General features: G+C 40.3%; 1 long non-coding RNA gene across 1 annotated transcript; it reads right to left on the minus strand.

The window, feature by feature from the left end:
* Positions 1-2,721: 2,721 nt before the first annotated feature.
* LOC141745046 (uncharacterized) lies at positions 2,722-17,738 on the minus strand. The gene is made up of 3 exons (XR_012587650.1): positions 17,625-17,738; positions 17,412-17,524; positions 2,722-3,125 (listed from the first exon to the last, which is right to left on the minus strand). It is a non-coding gene; the product is annotated as an uncharacterized LOC141745046 (long non-coding RNA).
* Between the last annotated feature and the right edge of the window lie 2,559 nt (positions 17,739-20,297).

Genomic DNA, 20,297 nt, shown 5'->3' on the forward strand with positions numbered 1-20,297 from the left:
ATGAACACAGGGATACATACGCACTACTATTCTCTATAGATTAAATATATATTTTAATGACTGTCTTTTCTGACTTCAGATGTTAAGCGCGTGCCAACTACATAGCAATATAACACGAGGATATTAAACTTTCCCTATCAGAGTACTTCACACAGAAAGCCTTTTGGAAATTAATTCTTCCCAAGGAAGTTTGCTTACATAATTTTTTGAAGCCTTTGCTAGAGTATAGCTTGTCTGGGAAATTTAGAAGAGCTCTGGAGATCAAGTGTCAAACTCTTCCACTGCGATTTTGAAATTTTACTGTTTAATTTCCTACTACCCATCCATATTGCTTGGAACAGATCCTCAAAATACAATAAGAGTACATGCAATAACACAAGGAATTAAAAATTATTATTACTGAAAGACATGAGAGCCGGTTGCAAGATGCCATACGTCTTAAGATACGTGTGATTTATACAAAGTCTCCATGGAGCCACAGAATTCAGGTTTCCAACATAAATTACTCTGCGACTCCAGAACTTATTTACAACAGTAACAGAAACTAATTGCCGTATTTTACTTCAACATTACTGCATAACATCTACAGAATGTGCTACAGCACACTCTGCCCTATGCCCCAGCATAAACCTTCTGAAACTATCAGAAGTAAAAAGAAAAATAATAATTCAGTTTTCCCCAATTCCTCCTTATATCTGCCTGAATCAAAAACATCCCATAATCATATCACACCAGAAGAATTAGTGAGAATTAATGCTGGCCACTCAGACACGGATGCACTTTGCTCAGCTCTCCTGCTCGCTTGGCCCCACAGTCACACTGTTCAAGGCAAGACTGCCGTACTTTTAAAAGGTTTTTCCAATACCTAGATTCCTATCCAAATTACAGTTCAGTTTTACTGATAGCAGGGTGTGGCTCTCTCCCAGAAGCCAGCCCAAGGAAGGCAGTAACTGCAAGGCACATGCTTCACATACCCAACTTTCTCTTCATTTCTTACCCTAATGGATCAAAAGCTTCAGACATGAAAAGCTTGTTAGCAACGCCCTGCTCACCAGCCAATTTTCAGAGATTTCAGCGTGTGTCTAATCAAAAGATCATCCGTATAAATCAGACTTTCCTTTTTAATTGTAACATCTCACTGGGCCTTTCTAATAAATATTTTAAATTTGTTAAACAAGTTTCCTAAGAGTATCACCTTGGGCCTTTTAAAGACTTCAGAATTTAAAACACGAGCCTGGCTTACAGCTAGAGTCTACTTGTGTTTTACGCTGGTGTTTCTCCGTGTTGGCATTGGAGACTTTGCCGGGTGTAACTCTGCCTCGTCTCTCCTGGCTGCCTGCCGTGGAGAGCCGATGCTGAACGGCAGTGATTACCGTCTTTGTCTGAAGCAAAAGGTCTGGAGGCAATGGATTGCCTGCTTTCAAACCATCCCTAGGTAACTCAGATGACTTGCCTGCTAACTGGTACCCAAACTAAGTATCTCATGAAGGTTCAGAAACCATCGTGGTGGGAGAGGAGGCATCTCGGCTGTGTTGATGTAGAACGGATTTTGCAAGGCTGCACACTGTCCCTGATCCTGGGCAACAATAACCGCATGAGATAACTCCTTCAAAGCCTTAGGATACACAAAGCATTTTCAGAAAGGTGGTCACGGTTTGTAGATAAGTCTGACGATTTAATAACTCCTGGTCCAAAAGCTGAGCATCACCAAGGCTCTCTGTGTGAGGGAACAGAGCTCAGATAGCAGAACCACGTAAAATGATCATTTCTAGTGCAAGGAGTTCCTGTAGACACCTTTGCCCGAGGCTGTGACAACTGTAAGTGGAAAGACACACCTCATATTTGGGGAAGAGGAGGGAAAACAGGACTCATCCCAGATTTTCTTTCTGCCTTGAGACAAAACCATCCATTTTTGAGTGCAGTGGCTTTCTTTTCTAGTAAAGTAGTTTAAAATGCAAGATCTCAAGAAAAATTTACTTCATATCTCCCAGTCACAGTCATTTGTGAAGTGTGTGGAAGTAGTCAGCTGGATAATGTCTTATACATAAACTCCTGGATATGTTAAATCTTCAAAATTTTTTTTCAAGTGCCTTTAAATTATAATCCATTACACTACCCAGTCAGGCTCTTCTACTTCTGGATTTTTGGAATCTTGCGTATTCTGGAATATTATCATAAAATAAGCACATTTAAAGACAAACTTGATAATGAATGTAAAATATTATCCTCAAAGTAGCAGATAATTAGTAAAAATGCCTACGTAAAAAACAACCCAGGGTGTTCCACATCTCCTTTTGATTAATCCCAGGTATATACATCCAGTTTAGAGCACAAACCTGAGCATCAAGGCACAAAGGCCAAATTTTATGCTTCAAAGTTACCAGAAACATCACACAGATTAATAATTCGAGAACAAGGTGACCTGTTGAGGTGGGGCTTAGCAAAGTTATTTAATATAAAGCTAAAGACCTATCTCTGCAGTTTTTAAATGTACCCAGAGCAACTGCTTTACTATACATGAATTATCACCGAAAAAGTAACCATTTTTCTTTCTATTTTGTTGACATTTTAACGTGATAGTAGTTGTCTCTGCACATACTAGAAATAACAAATTGGGATGGGGGGAAGGCTCCCCTTTCTTCCCCACAATTGCATTTCTTACCCAATTTTGGGAATCAATTTTCCTAAGATGGAGAAAGAAAGATTAAGCAAGTAGGCAGATACAACGTGCTGTTCAATGTTCCTGTCCAACTTCCGTAAATACAGATCATGTATAAGACAGTAGTTTATCATTTTACTACTGAATTTATTTATTTAAAATCAGAACGGGGTGGGGGACAAGAGGGGGGGAAAGGTTTTATTATCCTAATATGTATTGACACACTGGATTCAGTATCTCGTTCACAAAAATTAAGTTTCCCGGACTGTAACTGTTAGAAATGACGCCGTATGTTCCCGTGGGTTAAGATATACCTCCGTGAATAACTTTTCACAGAAGAAGGGCAAAGAAGAGAACATCAACCCCACCGCAGACAGCGTGGCTTAATACTTTTCCACATCAACATCCTTTTCAGCTTCAGTAGCACAGCAATCACGGCTTAGACCCCCAAACACTTCCAAGAAAACTGAGGGGAAAGAAAAAAAAAAAGTTGTTGTTGACAATACAATTTACTTGCCAAAGTGAAAATTTATGGCAGGATACTGGCCTGTCTCTGAGTACGCTTTACTTGCAGCGTGCGTATCTAATGCATCTCAACAGAAATGCCTTGAACTAGAGGATTTAACTCAATGTCAGATATATTTCTTTAACACAAAGATACTGTGAGATAATGACAAGCCATAACAGAAGATTTATTTAAGTATTCAGTATAAATGGCTTACCTAACCTTTGCTGTTCTAACAGCTACTCCCTCAACATTATTTTTGGTATAAAAAGCAACATTTTAATTAGAAGAACCAGTGTTTTATACAGAGGGATCTGCTTTGGCAGGGGGGTTGGACTACATGATCTCCAGAGGTCCCTTCCAACCCCTATCATTCTGTGGGATTAGTATTTCTTATCTGATTACATCTATTGTTAAAAAAAAAAAAGTGATCTGTGCTGGTTAGCTTTGTTTAGCTACTAGTTGCAAGTTGTGCTTCATGCATCTCATCCATACATGGTTTAAGTACTTGGAGACTCACGCCTACAAGCCCAGCGGTAAAATCCATGACAAAATTTGAAATGAAAAGCAACACATGAGGTATACATGAAAGGAAGGCCATGGGTGAAAAAAAATTAATGAGTAGGTTTTATTTAAGCAAATGTTGGAGAAGCATGAGAGTAGTTCTGCTGTTCCATCACTTTTTACATCCAGCAGCCTCATTTGTGCAGACTGTCCTTTGCTGGTATTTTCAGCTAGAGAAAAAGTCTTAGAGGAGAATGGGTATTTTCAGACAGATTTCTTAACATGCTTTTATCTTAGCAGTAGCAAATATCCTAACACCTACTGCATTCCCAACCATACGGTGTAGCGAAGGGTGAAGCCTTCACTCAACACTGGCCGCAGAGATGCACAGAAGCATCGCTCTGCTCCCTTCACCAGACCTAGAGAAGAATTGTTCCTCTGGAAAGGCCTTGGCTTATAATTGACATATGTAATTTATTGCAAGTGTTTCTGGCAGCCAGATAGTTTGCTTGCTTTTTACTTGTTGCTTGGTATACCTGTGGCCCGAAAACTTGATGGGAAAGTTCCCCTTTAGTATTTGAGTGGGATTTAGTAACATTTCTTCAACATGAGATATTTAATTGTCACTTCATGAAAGAAAGGCTTTGCACTAACTGCCTTGTTAAATAAATTGAGAATATATTCCCATTTCTAAGCCTCATAGATGCAACTGTAATTTTCCTTGCAAACTCTTTACTTCAGAGCACGCACGCACTATAAATTCCCAGCTGTCAGCCAACGTGTGGCACTTCCCAACAACGACACAGGGGGAAAGAGAGTTACAAGCGCTTAATAATTATAACAAGAAGATATGTCCTTAATTTTCCCAACATGCAATGATGCTGCCCAAGCGGCTGTTGTCAGAAGTCTGACTCATGCTCTGAGAGCTCCCTCAGCCCAGCTGCAGGCCCTGACATGTACTATATATTATTATGGTCCAAACTAAAGAATTTTCTTTACAAATATAGAAATCAAATAGCATGCTGAAGTCACTCAGGTCAAGATAGGGATTTGAAAAGTACTCAACACTGAGATAGTTCTCCTCCTTCCATGGACAACTGGTATGTGGGTTTTTTTTTTTTTCAGCAGGAAGGAAAAAAATAATAATCAAGCAAGACCAAAAATCCAGTGCCAGCTTAATAAATATTCAACTGGTCTGGACCAGATGTATGTACCTTCCTCATTTTGGTAGGTTTATTACTGTCTGAAGAGATATTTATTTTTCCTTAAACATGCATTCAAAGAAGTAAGTAAAAGGTTTAACAGGTGAGTTCTGACAGTTTAACAGAGAATTTATTTATCTTACGTAGTTGCCACATGACCACACACCATGGAATTTTCTCACCCATCCTCTCTAGAGGGACAAGCACTGTTTCACACCTGGCCTCCCACGCACAAGGATCAGAGGCGGCTGCTCTCTATAGAGCACACCATTTCCCAGGGCCTCTCTGCAACAAACACGCTATTAGATTAAAGATTAATAAATAAATAAAGTCTCTATTTTAAAGAATTCTTTTCTTCCAACAATGCATGTAAAAAATAGTTATGTTGTACATTAGCTGCGCTATAGAAGAACCTGCTACCATTCCATTTGCTTTTATAACCTTCCTCCACACATGATATCACATTATAATGAGAGCTGATTACACTGAAACTTGTAAGACAGCTGGGTGGTGTTCTCTGAACAGGGCTCCCTCCCCACACAGACACTTTTCCAAACAGCCTTGTCTTCCTTGATTTCCCAAATACAGCAGATATTCAACAGTCTCATTGTGAAAACCATATTAACTGAGAGTTGCAGAAAAGAAATTTTTAAATAAAATACTCCTGGGGTCTGGGATCTTGCTCCTTGAGTTTGGCATTGGCGTGTTTGGTTTTTCTAGTGTTTTGCTTTTCTTTTTTTCTTATTATTATTTTAAATTGAGGATGGGGTGGAAAGCGCTGCATTTAATCCATTTGCTCATCTATCCTATAACTGCTTAGTTTCTCAAAAAAACCCAAGTCATACTATTAAATTAAGTCTTAATTTATTGACAAAATCAGGCTACCTAGTTTAGCAAAGTGACCATCCAGCGCTTCAGAATGAATATATCTCCTGTTCAGTTTTAATATGCGCTGTGACAGCGCTGACACCTCAACAGCATGGAAAGTGGTTTCCTCACATTGTTTGCTGCCTGGAAAGTGAAGACTGGCAGATGTTCAGTCCTTCACTTGCCAGGAAAATTAGCACTTTCCCAACAGATATGCATATTGAGTGAAGCATCCTGTAGTCATTGACAAAATAGATCTCAGCATGGCAATGGACTGCTTGGAGACAGGAGCTCTTCAAACTCAATATGTCAAGAAAGTACAGGCAAAGTTGTTATTTGCAGCCACACAATCAAGAGCTCAGAACCGTGTAATTACCCCGACATGAGAACTAACACGATTTACCATCTACCCATAGAAGCTTTGCTGAGACAAACTAATTTACAAAGCTTTAGGGGTAGCAATGTGTTTTATCGTTCGGGATTTAATCATAAGGAATTGCAGATTACAATGGTTTTCATCAGTTCACTTGTATTTTTGATATCAATTTAATTTCTAGTTCTTAGCTTAATATACTTATTTGTGTTGGGATGAGAAAGATGCATATGCAATTTTTCTGCATTTATCCAGATTATAATTTCAAAATTTTGGGGAAATCACTCTAAATTGTTTCTTGCCTGATCCCTGTTAAACCATATGCTTGCTACAGTAATTCTCAAGCCTACTAACATCAAGTTACTATCTAATGCTCTGTTTTTGTATGATTTCACTTAAGGACATCACAAAGAATTTTTTTTACATATACAAAGAAATCACTTTGAAATATAAAGAAGGGGAAAATAGCCATTAAGCGCCAAACGCTTTAGTACCCATAGACAGCTACAAAGTCTGCAAATTCTGGACCTAAGATAGAAGGAAGAAAAATACTTACTTCTGACAGGAGTATTTTATTCCGTGTTCTGTACATCTTATGCAGAGAAATGAAGCCTCCCATCTAGCCCAGACCTGAGACTAATCCAGCTGGAGTTCGTGATCCTTTGAGAAAAATCCCTGTTTGTTGGGGTAACTGCTTGGGTACAACTGGATCAGCCAGTGACCATAGAGTGAGGTCAGTTTCCTGCTTTAAGGTTTTTTTTCTTTAGAAGATATTAACCTAGAGTCATATTTAATTCCTCCAGAACACACTACTCTGAAATCAGCTCAAGAAATCCAGCAGTTCTTACAAGGGCTCCAGGTTTTCAGAGGATTAACTGACAGCAGCGGTTTCCTACTGCCATTATGCAGCATTGAAGAGGAAGAAAGAAATGAGCAAGAGGCATTTGGGAATATTTGACGTGTCTTTGTTTTAGAAGACCAATAACAAAAAATTGACTGTAAAGCCCAAAGTCACCGCAACCAGATATTGGTATCCTCAGCACCACTGAGATCTCCAAAACCTGAGGAGCTACTAGTTGTGCTTGTTGCTGGCGCTAGTCTTACTGCTGTCCCCAGCCCCTGACACAGGGAAGGAAAAGAGAACATTGGCCCACTTGGACTGACGTCACCAGGTTTTTCTTCAACAGGGACAAAAAAAACGTTTAAAAAATTGAATAGTTACAGAGTATGTTTTGGACAAAGTGTAGAACATAGGGATTTACATCCCATTATATAAGTTTAGAGATGCAGTCAGTACATAGTGCAAGAACCTTCTGATGCTTGATTCTACATCCTTTCCCTTCATGGTATTCACCATCACAGTGAGGACAGGTCTTTCTGCGTGGTCAGAAGATAAGATCATTTGATTAGATGAGCCCAGTTCTTTCTGGGCAGTTACACCAGCACCAGTGACAACTACTGGCGTGCAGCAGCCCTTCAGCATGGAAACTGTGGCTCCCTGTGCTTCACATGCAGTGCTCAACCACTCAAGTCATTCAAGGGGTGCCTCTGAGTCCAAGTTCTCAGCTAAGGCTGTAGTTGCGGTCCTCTGAAAATACCATTTCAGCAATAACAACTGGGAATGGTTCATCTAATTACAGAGACAGCATAAAAGGACAATTTGTTACTGTCACCCTGATTTAGTAATTCAAATAATCCTGATACGTAGTCTTATTAGTCACTACTTGATGTTATCTCCTACAACACCACATGAAACCCACAGTCAACTTGAAACAGCAATTCATTTTCTTGCTTTTCTGTTCATAATTGTCAGGTATGAAATACAGCTTAACTTGCGCCAGTAAAGCATCAATATAGGATTGCAGCTACATTTGTTTCTTCTATAAATAGCATTTCATAGCAGTCTGGGAGTGTTCACAGTGGAGTTTATACCACTTTAGCAATAAAATGAAAGTCATGTTGTGGAAACAGCATAAAAATGCATATTTAATGACAAAGTCTTGTAAATCCTAGCCTAGAATAGTGTTGAAGTCATCCTTTTCTTGCAAAAACACTGAAGAGTATTTACTAATCAACACAGGTCATGTGTTTGAATGATTGGGATTTGTAAAGTGGCTCAGAACACACTTAGCTGTCTCAGCATTTTAGGGCTTAAGTTTAAAAATATGAAGCAATGAAATCCAAATGCAATTATTCAGTAGGTGCATCTGGTCCCTGCTGGAGAACCGTGTTTACGCAATACTGTTCAGCAGGCAGCTCCAGTATGGGAGGTTCGTGGTGCTGTCGTTGAATGAGGCCACCCACTTGCCATTCAAGCCACAGCTGTGATGGAGGTGGCCTAGCAGAGTCTGCCACCTGCCGCTCTGAGGACCCTGATCATCCCTGCTCATCGTCAACCTCTCCCATCAGACTTGGTGGGGTTTTGTCTCTATTACCAGGTCAACAGTAAATATTTGTCACAAATTTGAGCCTAATGATTTTTACAGTAACATGAGCAGTTTCAAAATTCCGGTAGGTGAAGGAAGATACCCAAGAATAGAAGAAAGGGCACATCAGAGTAAAGAAAAGAAAAGCAAAAACCAAACACATCCATCTCTTCCTTATTTTTCCATGGAAAAGGATGGAACTACTTATCATCTAGCCCTATTTACTACCTGTTTTCTGCTGTCTTCTGGGAACAACAGAATAATAGTCAACTTTGTTTTCTCCTTTTTCTAACTGGTGAAAGAAAACTTGTGGGAGAGGGAAGGTTAAGGGAGAGGGAGGAGTATTGAAATGGTAATTAAAAAGTCTAGGAAATAAGAAGGGAGACAAGATGAGGACAAAAGGAGAACGGGATATAAAGCTTTCCTTCCACAGAGTGTATTAAAGCTTTGAATTCATTGCCTTCATTTGAAAACTGAAAGAACATAATTTTTAAATTAGATTTTGAACATCAATAAACTGCTTTTGCCTAGACATATAATTTCTCTTCATATACAGATTTTCCTAAGAAAAAAAAATCTGAAACCCAAGAAATTCCCACAGAGGTAACTGTCAGCTCTCTCCTTCCAATAAGCAGGAAATCCAACAGGAAAGTCTTGGTGAAGACATGCCAAAAATGCATTATAAACATGCCAGGGTTTGACTCCAGGGGAGAACTAAAGGGTGGTGGGGATCCATGCAGGTGCAGCAGATATCACTCTGCTGCTCACCTCCCTCACTTCATTTAAGAGAATCACGATGACATGGACTCACAGCAGCTTTGCAATCATTTCTGAGCACTGGAGGCTGACCTGGATCAAGAGGACTGCTATCAATAACCTATTTGTTTAATTTAATAGAAGGGCTTTAGGAAAGAAACAAGGGAAAGATGATCCAAAACAAGCCATTCCTCAAACTTCCTCAGGGTTTCAAGAAAGTGCCAAAAAGCAGAAGGTGCTCTTCATACATAAAATCCAAAGGGTGATGCATATTTAGAAGAAAAAAAAATAAATTCTGTAAACACTGTAAGGGAAGACTAGCACTGAATTGAGGAACTCTGCCTGAAGCAAAGAAACCATGTCTCAGAGTCTCATGGAGCCCAATGAACCTGAAGGAATGAGAGATGCCCTCAGGAAGGCAACACAAATAAAATATTCAAGCTATAAATATGCCTTCCTCTGGCAGTGACCTGAGCACCACAGTTAAGATAAACAGGAGAAGTGTGTAAAGGCTTTTTGAGCCTCCCCGCTACGCCCTGAGACACTGCCCGTGTTCCAGACAGACAGCAGTCACCGGCACACAGAGGAGCAATAACCACTATAAACCATCCGTGGCCGGCGAGGTCAGATGGCAGTGTCCCAGTGGCAATGTCAACACTTCCACAGATGAACAGAGTCTGATATTAATGGCGGAATCGAATGGGAGAATCTGCCCAGAAAACCATCACCCCAGTGCTGCAGCACTAAGTTCAGAAGGGTTGAATGGACGTGGGGATCTATCAAAGAAGATTATATATTTCAATGAGATTAGTATTGCTCTTTTGCTACGCACAGGAGGAAAAAGAGTACAAGCAATGTAACTTCTGACTCAATTAGCGTTTGCTTTACACTTTCAATAATAATTCACTTTACCTTTCAATAACAATTTGAAATGTACTTTAAAATATGCTATATTTTAGTCAAGTAGCTGGGATTTTCAGCATGACCTTTCAGAAACAGCAAACAGCAGAGCTACACACCTTGAAGGAGTAGGGCAAACCACTTATTTAAAACTAAATAGACCAAAGGAACACATGCTTCAACACCACAGCTCCAAAACCATTGAAAGCTCTTCCCAGAAGAAATTTATAAATTTATGAAAAAATCATTTAGTATCACCAGAAGGACTAACATGAGTTTTGTAAATTATTTACCCACTCCTCATACTGCAGGAGACAAGAAAAATCTTGCAGCAACATCACTACTTGACACATGAGTCAGTCTTTCACTTTTGTTTTATCAGCCTGCTCATGTGTTCTCAAATTTGCTGACCCATATTCTTGAGCTCATTGAAAAGATGTGACAGTCTTGTCTACATATAACAAAAGTTGTAAAACTTGGATCTCTTTTAACAATATCTTTTCCTGTAGGCACTCTAAAAGCGAGCCATAAAGAAGATCTGAGATTTAAATTTGAATCTCCCATGATAAAGAGCTGTTAACTCATTAAAGTTATTGGCAACAAATAAATGCTACAGCTAAATTCATGTTTCAGTAAAATATTAGTGTCTTGTCATTCTTTTTACCCTAAGATTTTCCACTTATCAATCTGTTCCATCTAAGTAATTTTCAGATGGAGAATGTAGTAACTCTCATCTCTTTGATAAAAGTTTCGTCAGTAACTAAAGAAGAAAAACTCTTCGCTGCTCTCTCAGTTGGGGAAGGTGAAGAGGGAATGCATAGTCAAACACCTTTCCCTGCGCTCCATCTCTGCAATACAGGAAGGAAGGGGCCACACAAAAGGCTATGTGAAATCAGGAAAAGCTGAGAATGCACAATTTTCACATTATTTCCCCATTGAGAATCCTCTTTCCCAGCAAGATATGAATTTAAGAGTTCAGAAGAACAACTGATTGACTTTTCCGTTGAACTCGCTAGCACCACCACCCCCCGCTTTCCCTTCTCTTACCACCATTCAGGCTCTGTTGTGCAATCACACAATTCAGGGCCCTCAGAGCAGGACAGAGAATTCAAGGACTTTTCCTTTTCATTACTATTTTGATAGTTTTCCGTGCTGGCTTGAAGTGCTCTTTGATGTGTCACCATCTTCTTTCATTGCTGATTACAATGGCTCTACAGACAAACAAGGTCAAAATTTCTTCTTCCATTTCTGTAAAGACTTACACAAGGGCTCCGCACTTAAAATGGCAATGCTCCCACAGACCTGTGAACAACCACAGGGTATTTTTCTTCATATCTCTAATTATGGACATCTTCTCCTTCCTTGTCACTCTTACTTCAAAGAGACTAACAGATCTTAATTTGAAGGTCTTATTAGGAAACTTTATGTATAGAGAGACAACTGAAAGTCAGAGGTAGGAGGCAGGAAAAGGGGGAAAAAAGGAAAATATATTCCTTGTGTCTTTATTGCTCTTTCACGATTAAACATAATTGACAGACCTATGAGGCCTGAACAGTGACCATGCCCCTGGTTCAGAGGGAAAAAAGCCACCATTAAAAAAAAGGCTACTTTGGACTAGGTATTACGCCTATTGGTATTTCCTAGAGTGGATGCAGAAAGGAGCCTATTTCAGCATCTCTCAGGTCACCAGCAAACATTACGATCGTATGCCTCCATACAATTGAAGCGCAGATGTAGGAAGAATATTGAGCTTTGGGGGATAATCAGATTTATTTTTTTCAATAAGTAGAGCATGTTATTTTCAAGTGGTTAACTGAGAATAACTCTTGCAGAAGTACAATATAACAGTAATTATTCTGAAATCAATGGCACAAAAGGGTTCATTTTAAATCATATTATGATTGCTGGATTAAAGTAGTTATTATATAATCGGATAGCAATTACTCCACCTTAATAATTTCTGGGTTTCTAAGGGTGAAAGTGATAATACAAGCTACAGCAGGTGTCAAATTTTAGACTTTGTGAAATGAATATTCTAAAGGCTGGAAAGAAACAAACATATTAGCATATAAAAACCACAAGCGTAGAAAATAACTAAAACTATAAAAATACTTCACCCTCCTGCCTTGAGCAGACATTCAGAAGCAGTTCATTCATGACAAAGGACTTTCAACGCATGGTTTAAATCACAAGGAAGCTAAAGCTTCTCAACAGCCCTTCTGTGAACAAACTTAATGGTTTCTTGTATAATTAACTTTATTGTCTATGACTTGGCCACCTCTTTACCAGAGCAGTGAGACAAGTCTCCAATAGCTCAGAGATTTGCAGGACACCTTAGAGACATGCCCCAGAAAATTTGTCCTCATCATACTTGGTTTTGCCCTAGTTCAAACTTCTGCCAACTCATTTACTGCAAAGGTAGCCTCAACCACGTTGTTTTTCCTGAGTTTCTTGCTTCCTTATTTCATTTCTCTTTAGTCTGAAACTCTTGTTTCTTTAATATCAGGTGTCTACTGCTTTTTGATTACATCTCATTCAAGGAGCAGCTCTTTTCCAGATCCCACCAAAAACCCAGCTCAGAAGAGTTGAAAAGGATATAAGCAAGAAACAACTGTCTCAGCAATCTTCTCCAATTCCTCCATTCTTTTTGTGATGGCTTTTATTTATTCCCGGCTCCTGAAAGAAATCCATGCTAAGAGACCAAAGCAATGAGACTTTTCCAGATTCAAGAGCCTGTCCACAAGGCCCTAGATACAGGAACCAAGGCTTTGTTTCTAGCTTCCTTAGAGAAAAGATCTCATTCAAACCTTAGTGGACACCATCAGTGCCTAACAACTGTAGCAAGAAGGCAGAACTAAATCCACAACTTCCTTATTATTCTTTAAAATACAGTTCTCTTTGTGTAAGAATATATTGGTTTGTATTACAAACTAAATGGCAAGTTAAAATAAAGTCCACCTAGTTTCTAAAGGGCAAATATTTGAGATGTGCCATCGAATACGAAGTCCGTTTCGCAAGGTAAGTAGACACTGAGGTTCAATATATACTCAGGTAAATGTGCAAAGTTTAATACAGTTAAAGCAAGGAAAAAGGAAAGTCTCTTGAAAAAGATATGCATGTATTGATTGTAGATTTTCTAGATGTAGTTCAGCACACTAATTTCTGCACAATCCTATCAACACGTGGTAGCACCAAGGAAAAACAGACCTTGAGACACAATCAGGCAGTAATGTAAGCAGATGGATTTCTGTCATTGAACGTTTCTGTAAGGTTGATTTTGTTCTGTGAAGATTTGTAGTAACTGAACAATTACAAGTGCTTCACAAAGTCTAACCAGTTATGGAGTTTTGAAGTGAAAGCCATTGACATAGGGAAGATTTTATTAAAATCTAAAGGGAAATGACATCTGAGAGCATTACAATCATAGAAATTAAGATGTGAAAGACAGATGACACAAAGTCATGGAGAAAAAAAAAATATGTATCTTCTGTTTGGATTTTCTTCTTCAGAATAAATACTCCACAACTCATACAAACCAACCCAGCAACCTGGGTTAAGATGGTGCAGGACAGTCTCATGAGAGCAAATATGCACACATGACAAAACTGCTAGCCAGCTCAGAAAGAAAACTGCAAAGTCACAACTTTTCCACTAACAACATTCGTTCCCACCAGTGCCAAAATAGATGTTGACCACAGTTGAGCAGAAATAGTCCTAACAGCCCTCCAGACACAAGACTGCGGGACTTTAGCATAAGCCCTGCAGTTACTAGCCCATCCCACTGAAAACCAGCTCTTTGAGCAGCAGCCACAGTCAGACTCCTGTTAACCAAGGACCTTTCATAGAATCACAGAACAGTTTGGGTGGGAAGGGACCTTAAAGATCATCCAGCTCCATCCCCCTGCCCTGGGCAGGGATACCTCCCACTAGACCAGGTTGCTCCAAGCCCCATCCAGCCTGGCCTTGAACCCCTCCAGGGATGGGGCAGCCCCCCACAGCTTCTCTGGGCAACCTGGGACAGTGTCTCACCACCCCCACAGTGAAGAATTTCTTCCTAATACCTAAATCTTCCCTCTTTCAGTTTAAAACTGTTACTGCTTTCCTTCTCTTCGAGCATTCAGTAATCCAAGTACACCCTTGCATGTGAGCAAGCAGGGAAGAAAAAAGTAATCCCCAAACCTGTGATTAATTTATGATCCACAGTGTGAGACTTGCTTATGCTAATTTGTATAATTAGAAGTGCTGTTATTGGTCATAAGGAGTTGGTTTTAGATTCCAGCAATGCCCCTGAGCCACAGCAGGACTGCACATACAATCTAAACTGTTTATAATATGTAAGTAAAACATCAGTATATACAACAGGACAAGCCAGAAAGGTTTCCAGCCAAATGATATTTCTCCATCACAACTCCCCAAGAAAAGCATCGAAATGCATATAGTTATGGCGCTACTTGGAGAAATAAGTTAATGGTAGTATAGAAATAGCCACTCTCTTGAAACAGTTTCACAAAACAGGAAGTTTTAGCGGGTCTGCTCCAGGAAAATAAATTCCCAAAGATCAATGACAGCAAGATGTATCGAGTCTTTATTATTGGTGATTTTTGAAACATTAAACCAAAAGCCTTAAATCAGTATTCATATATTCCTTAGAAACCGAAAATACTGACTATAACTAATGCTCTTTCACTAGGAAGAGAAGCAAGTTATAAATATAGTCGATACTGCAGTTCCTTAACCTCCTTATCCATCTTATTTAGAAACTGAGAGGAGCGCTGCTGCGCCACTAACAAAAGTTATGGTTTCCACATTAACACAGACCGCATCTCAGCAATTGTGCTGACTCGTCTGTCATGCCCTGTGATAAACGCTTGTGAGACACCGCAAGAAAAGTTATTATGAGAAGAAAGAAATGTCGGGCGACTCCCATCCATGCGCAATTTTAAAACTAAAAAACCCGCAAGCTAGAGAAATTGGCAGCTGGCACTTTGGGTTGTCAGCTGCCAACGAACTGCATTGTTTTAATTGTTGGAAATGATTGATTATGCAGCTGAGCTACTGAGGTAGCTGAACAATTTCATGACAACACAAACAATGGCAGTGTCACTCATTTTCCTCCAGATATGTGGTCAGATGGAGGGAACAGCACTGTTTTGCCGCGCTAAATTACAGCGGCTAGAAGAATAGCTGCCATTATTTTCCCTGTCACTAAAGTTCAGTGTTTGTTGTTACATCTCTGTGGACACCCGTTACCTGAACCAGTGCATATCATCAGTTTGAAAGTACAAGGGGAAAAAGACATTTTATATAATAGACATATGAAAATGTATATATACACACACGCTCACACAAATTCTTTGTTCTTTATGTCTCATACTTTTCCTCTTACCATAAGGATTCTGGAGAACATTCAAAATGCTCAAGATAATATCAATTAGGAAAGCAGGTCTTGCATCATCTTGAACCACATGCAGAGGAACGGTTCCTCATTGTTAAAATAACAGGGGTGTATTCTGTTTTCCCCATAGAATTAACTTTGTTCAGATCAATAGGAATTTGGAGGATCTGATAAGTAGCAGGAACCAAGCTGAACATCTTCCTTTGATTATCTTTAAGTCTCTCAGGCATATAAAGTGTGGCCTGTGACTGATTTTATAGCCTTTCCAGACAAGTTAACTGCAACTTCAAGAAAAATAAATACTAATCCAAGAATCTGTCTTTTCAAGGAGTTTTTTTGGGGTCCACCACCCAGGGATTTTGTGGTTTGGGTTTTTTTTCTACATCCTGGTGAGCTTCATCTCAGCAGCACAGAGACAAAAACCTAATGGGCTGTTACAAGTCGCAACCTTCAGACCATCAAATACAGAGAACAACAGAGGATGGGAGGAAAAGGGAAAAAAAGGGAATAAAGGAAAAAAAAAAAAAAGCAAAGTTGGCCACAGGCAATTATTCAAGTCCCAGTCCTAGAGGCTTCATTCTGGAGGAGCTTCTGGTTCATTAGCCAAGCCTGACTCAGGGAGGCATACTGCTGGTTTGTAGTGGTATTTTTTTTTTCTCCAGCTGCTACATTGTTCATAATTAGCAAGTTTTTCATGCATCAGAACAAGGGCCTGATCCTTCAGCCTGTAAAGACCAGCTGATTGACCAACAGAAGTCAGTCTGCTATGGGAAATACCTGTGAACAAGACTACATGCCTGTCCAATCTCTTCCTCTTCAAAAATCTCAATTTATTAGAAACACTGCTAGGACATATACAATTTTTGTGGTACCGCCAGATGGTCTGTTCCAACTCAAACCAGTAACAGCAAATATTTCTCTAAACCATCAGAGGGGAGAAGTTTGGCACTGTGATGTTCAGCCAGAAAAACCCCTCTGGGCTCAGCAGCCATGGACCAAGCTGAACTTCTGCTTTGAAGCCTACAAAGCTATAAGGACAGTCCACCAGGACTTACAGTTAGCCTTAAGTAGTCTTATTTGACCACTTTCGGGACCTAAAGAAAGGAAGTTGTGCTTGGAAGGAGTTGACTCTTCTAGTATGCACTACATATAAGTTGCCTGAATGCTCCCAGTTGGGCAGTAGGTGTAAGGATCAGTGAAGAAGGAAAATAAAAGCAGTGGTTTTACTGCTATAGGATGTTTCTCATGAAAAAGGATCCAGCAAGAGACTGCTCTCCACCTTACTGTATCCACACAGGTTTTCTTCCACACCACATGTCCTGCTTGTGGTTGTTTTTCTTCTTGTTTACCCTTCATCGCCCCATCACAATGCTGAATAATGACGGCACACTGCACCGCTCTGCCCCGGGCTCTCACTCACAGGCAATACATTTTACTACCAAGCAAGTGACCCACTCCCCCTCAGGCGATTAATGGCCAGAATCAGTCATCAGGACAGTAAGTTTTAGGAGACTTCACTATAACAGGATTTTGAGCTCAAAAAAGCAAATGAAAACAGAGGCAGCTAAAGCCATGAAAATAGAATTCAGAGAGAGACCTTACAGCCCCCTGCCATGTCAGCAAGCCATGTCCTTCTTCTCGGGGCCCCTTCCTACACCTTTCTTCAACCACAGAGAGGTAAAGGTTGGTGGGAAGCCACCCCTATGCTCAAGGCACAACTTGGAAACCTCCTCCCTGCAGAACCGCTTCCCAAAGCTGAGGAGAAAGCAAACACCCAGCTCCCACCCTGACACCAGGACAGGGCAGGGCAGAGTCTAAACTCACACGTAGAGCCAGGAGGCGACGGGGTGTCACATCACAGACATAGCTCCTGGGTACACGTACAGCTACTGCAACCACACCGAACTTGGCAACCCTGGGCAGATCTCCTGGAGCAGCTAAAAAACAGTAACACCCCAGGGTCAGGGGGCGGTGGTGTGGAAAACCAGCCTCGGTCTCCTATTCACTGAGGAGTTTATTACAACTCAGACTCCTTACCTTGACAGCAACAAATGCCCCATTCCCAGAGAGAGCCTAGAGGGAACACCCAAATCTTCCATAAGCTTCAGTCCACCAACAACAAATAGCTGTGCTTTGTCTTTCACAACTTCCTCCCTTCCTCTTCTGATAAAACTTCCCTGGGACCACCCTCCCTTCCCAAGGTGCTCTGCTGATCTGCAGCATGGTCACAGCTGAGGGAGATGATGGAGATGGGTGTCCTCCAGCTGTAGGGGCTTCCAGGCATGCACCTGCCGGCAGCCCTCTGCAAAGGGCAGAGAGCAAGCAGGGGGTCTGTCCCTAAGTTGAGGAACTTCAGCTGTAGAGAACAGTTCTGCCTCGGCAATAAGACTGAATGTTATGAAAAGAAAGTATTGGCAGCTTTATGACCATAATTAATTTCTAAGAGTACCCTTTCTGGGATAAGTGTTGGTTGTGTTTTAATCTGATGCTTCAGAGCTAATTCCCATTTCATGAGCTCCGGGCAGCTACTGAAAAGCACAGTTGGCTTTGGATAACCTGACCAGTGGAGGGAGCAACTCCAGGCAATAGAATAACTCAACATGGCGTGAACTCCGATGGTGAAGGACAACCATGCGCTGCCTAAAGACAAAACAGGCGAAACTGAAGATGAGCAAAGGCCAACTCCTTAGCAGGCATGAATAATGCGTAAGCTGTTTCTAACAGATTCCCTGCCAGAGTACTATATGACATGAAATCATCTAACTTGTAAATATAGCAGTAACAACTTGCATGTAGCTAGATCTTCTGTGTGGCCCCTAAATGCATCGCTACATCGACAGTTAAGTAGGGATTCGATTTTTCGTTCCAGTTTTGGATGAATGAGAAGGGATATGAAATTCCACAGAAATTTTACTACATTTAAAATGTTTAGCATAAAGTAACAAAGACACTGGCTCTGGAAGCCACATAGCTGTGCACGGCAGCATTGTGCCCAAGCTAAATAACCAGCGAAAAAGTACCAGTATACTTAAATAAACATAATTCATCACAGTGTGTGTATGTCTGAGCTCCAGAAACTGAAGCAAAAGCCAGATACGTGCAGTTATAACTTGCGTTGTTTTATACTTGTATGGAATTTTGACTTTTTTTTCTCCATATAGCTTCACAGAATTTACTTAATTAATCAGCAAGGGTGCGTTGGGAAGTTAAGTCTTGCAGTGGCTGACATCAAGACCCAGAGAGAGAGACTTAGCTATTCTGAAAGCAGGTCAAAGCAAAGCTAAAATTTCCGATTGCACAACTTTTGGTTCATCTCACTGGTCCTTCACCTTTCCCCATCACCCACATCACTGCACCCAGCACCTCATCAGCGGACGCTTCCCGTGGGCCTTTGAGACGACTGACATCAAGTCCAACGAAATGCGGGAAAGCAGAGATGTGGCATTTAAAAAGAAAAAAGCATTTTTTCAGCAATTTTCATGTCACCAGATAACTTCTCTGTTTTCAGACTGTTACAGGACGTCGGTTCATGGCTTGTGAACTAATGGATGGGAATGAATAGCCAGTTGCTTGCTGTGCGGATGCCAGTGTCCATGGAAAGGCACAGCACCGCAAAACTCACTACCCACATGTACAGTTATTCTGTTTAATAGTTATTTGATCACATACATCTAATTATCACCGTGATCAGAGGAATATCTCAGTCAATACAATGCTGGTTGGAAGTTTCGGTGCATCAGTTTGTCCCATTATGATATCCATACAAGATACCCGTTTGAATTTCAGGCAGCAGAAAGCTCTCTTACCCATGTCCTTGTTGACCTGATAGGAAAATCGAAAGATCATCTGAATGTAAATTATTTATATACAGTCGCTCATTTCTGTAAATTTATTTGGCAACAAAAGTTTTAAGATACTTTTAGAGCAAAATAGTAGATAAAATAATGATGAAAATGGACTGTAATCATCATCCATTTCTTTTCTGTTTGCTTTATGATCCATATGTTTTTTTACTCCTTTTTTTGGGGAAGGTGATTGCCATTCAATTTATATTCTCTCATAATCTCTTTTGAACATCTCACAGCAGGTTTCTATTGTGAGTTGGGTTCATTACATCAATGTAATGTCATTTCTTCTTGGACTCTTCATTTGGCTGTTTGTTGATAAGCTACTAACAGCTATTTTAGGTTCTGATAACTGCAGCCTAAAAGAAACATGATCCTGTTTTTAGGTAAAGACAGACATTCATAAATCCTCTTGACAGAAATTAATGCAGGATTTGGAAGCCTCAGGACCAGACCATGAAATAGCAGGAGAGACACCTTTCACTCCCCTAAATTTACAGATATTTCTTTTCTGGTTAGCCCTGTGCCTCAGTGATGTCCCGTTGGTTGTTTGTCAAGCGACTCCCCTTAAAGACAAGCAATTCTTGCTACTGCCCCGGGGGTCTAGGCTCAAAGATACTGTGAGGAATGCCATCTTCTGTGAAATCAAGTCCCTTCCTTGGGATTAGGTCCTGCATGAAGCTATTCAAACCTGGTAGCCCATGCTTCTGTCTAAAAGCCTTCCCATTTGCATAGACAAGGAGAAACACTAGGAGAGCCCTACAATGTCCCAGGAGATCTTGGTTAAAAAAATTGTGAGGTTCATTTTACAGTTTTTTCTTCCTCTTCGAGTTTTGCTCTATTACAGCATGTTTTTAAAATTTCA

This window comes from Larus michahellis, chromosome 6 (genome assembly GCF_964199755.1).
Source record: "Larus michahellis chromosome 6, bLarMic1.1, whole genome shotgun sequence".
Taxonomy (NCBI): Eukaryota; Metazoa; Chordata; class Aves; order Charadriiformes; family Laridae; genus Larus; species Larus michahellis.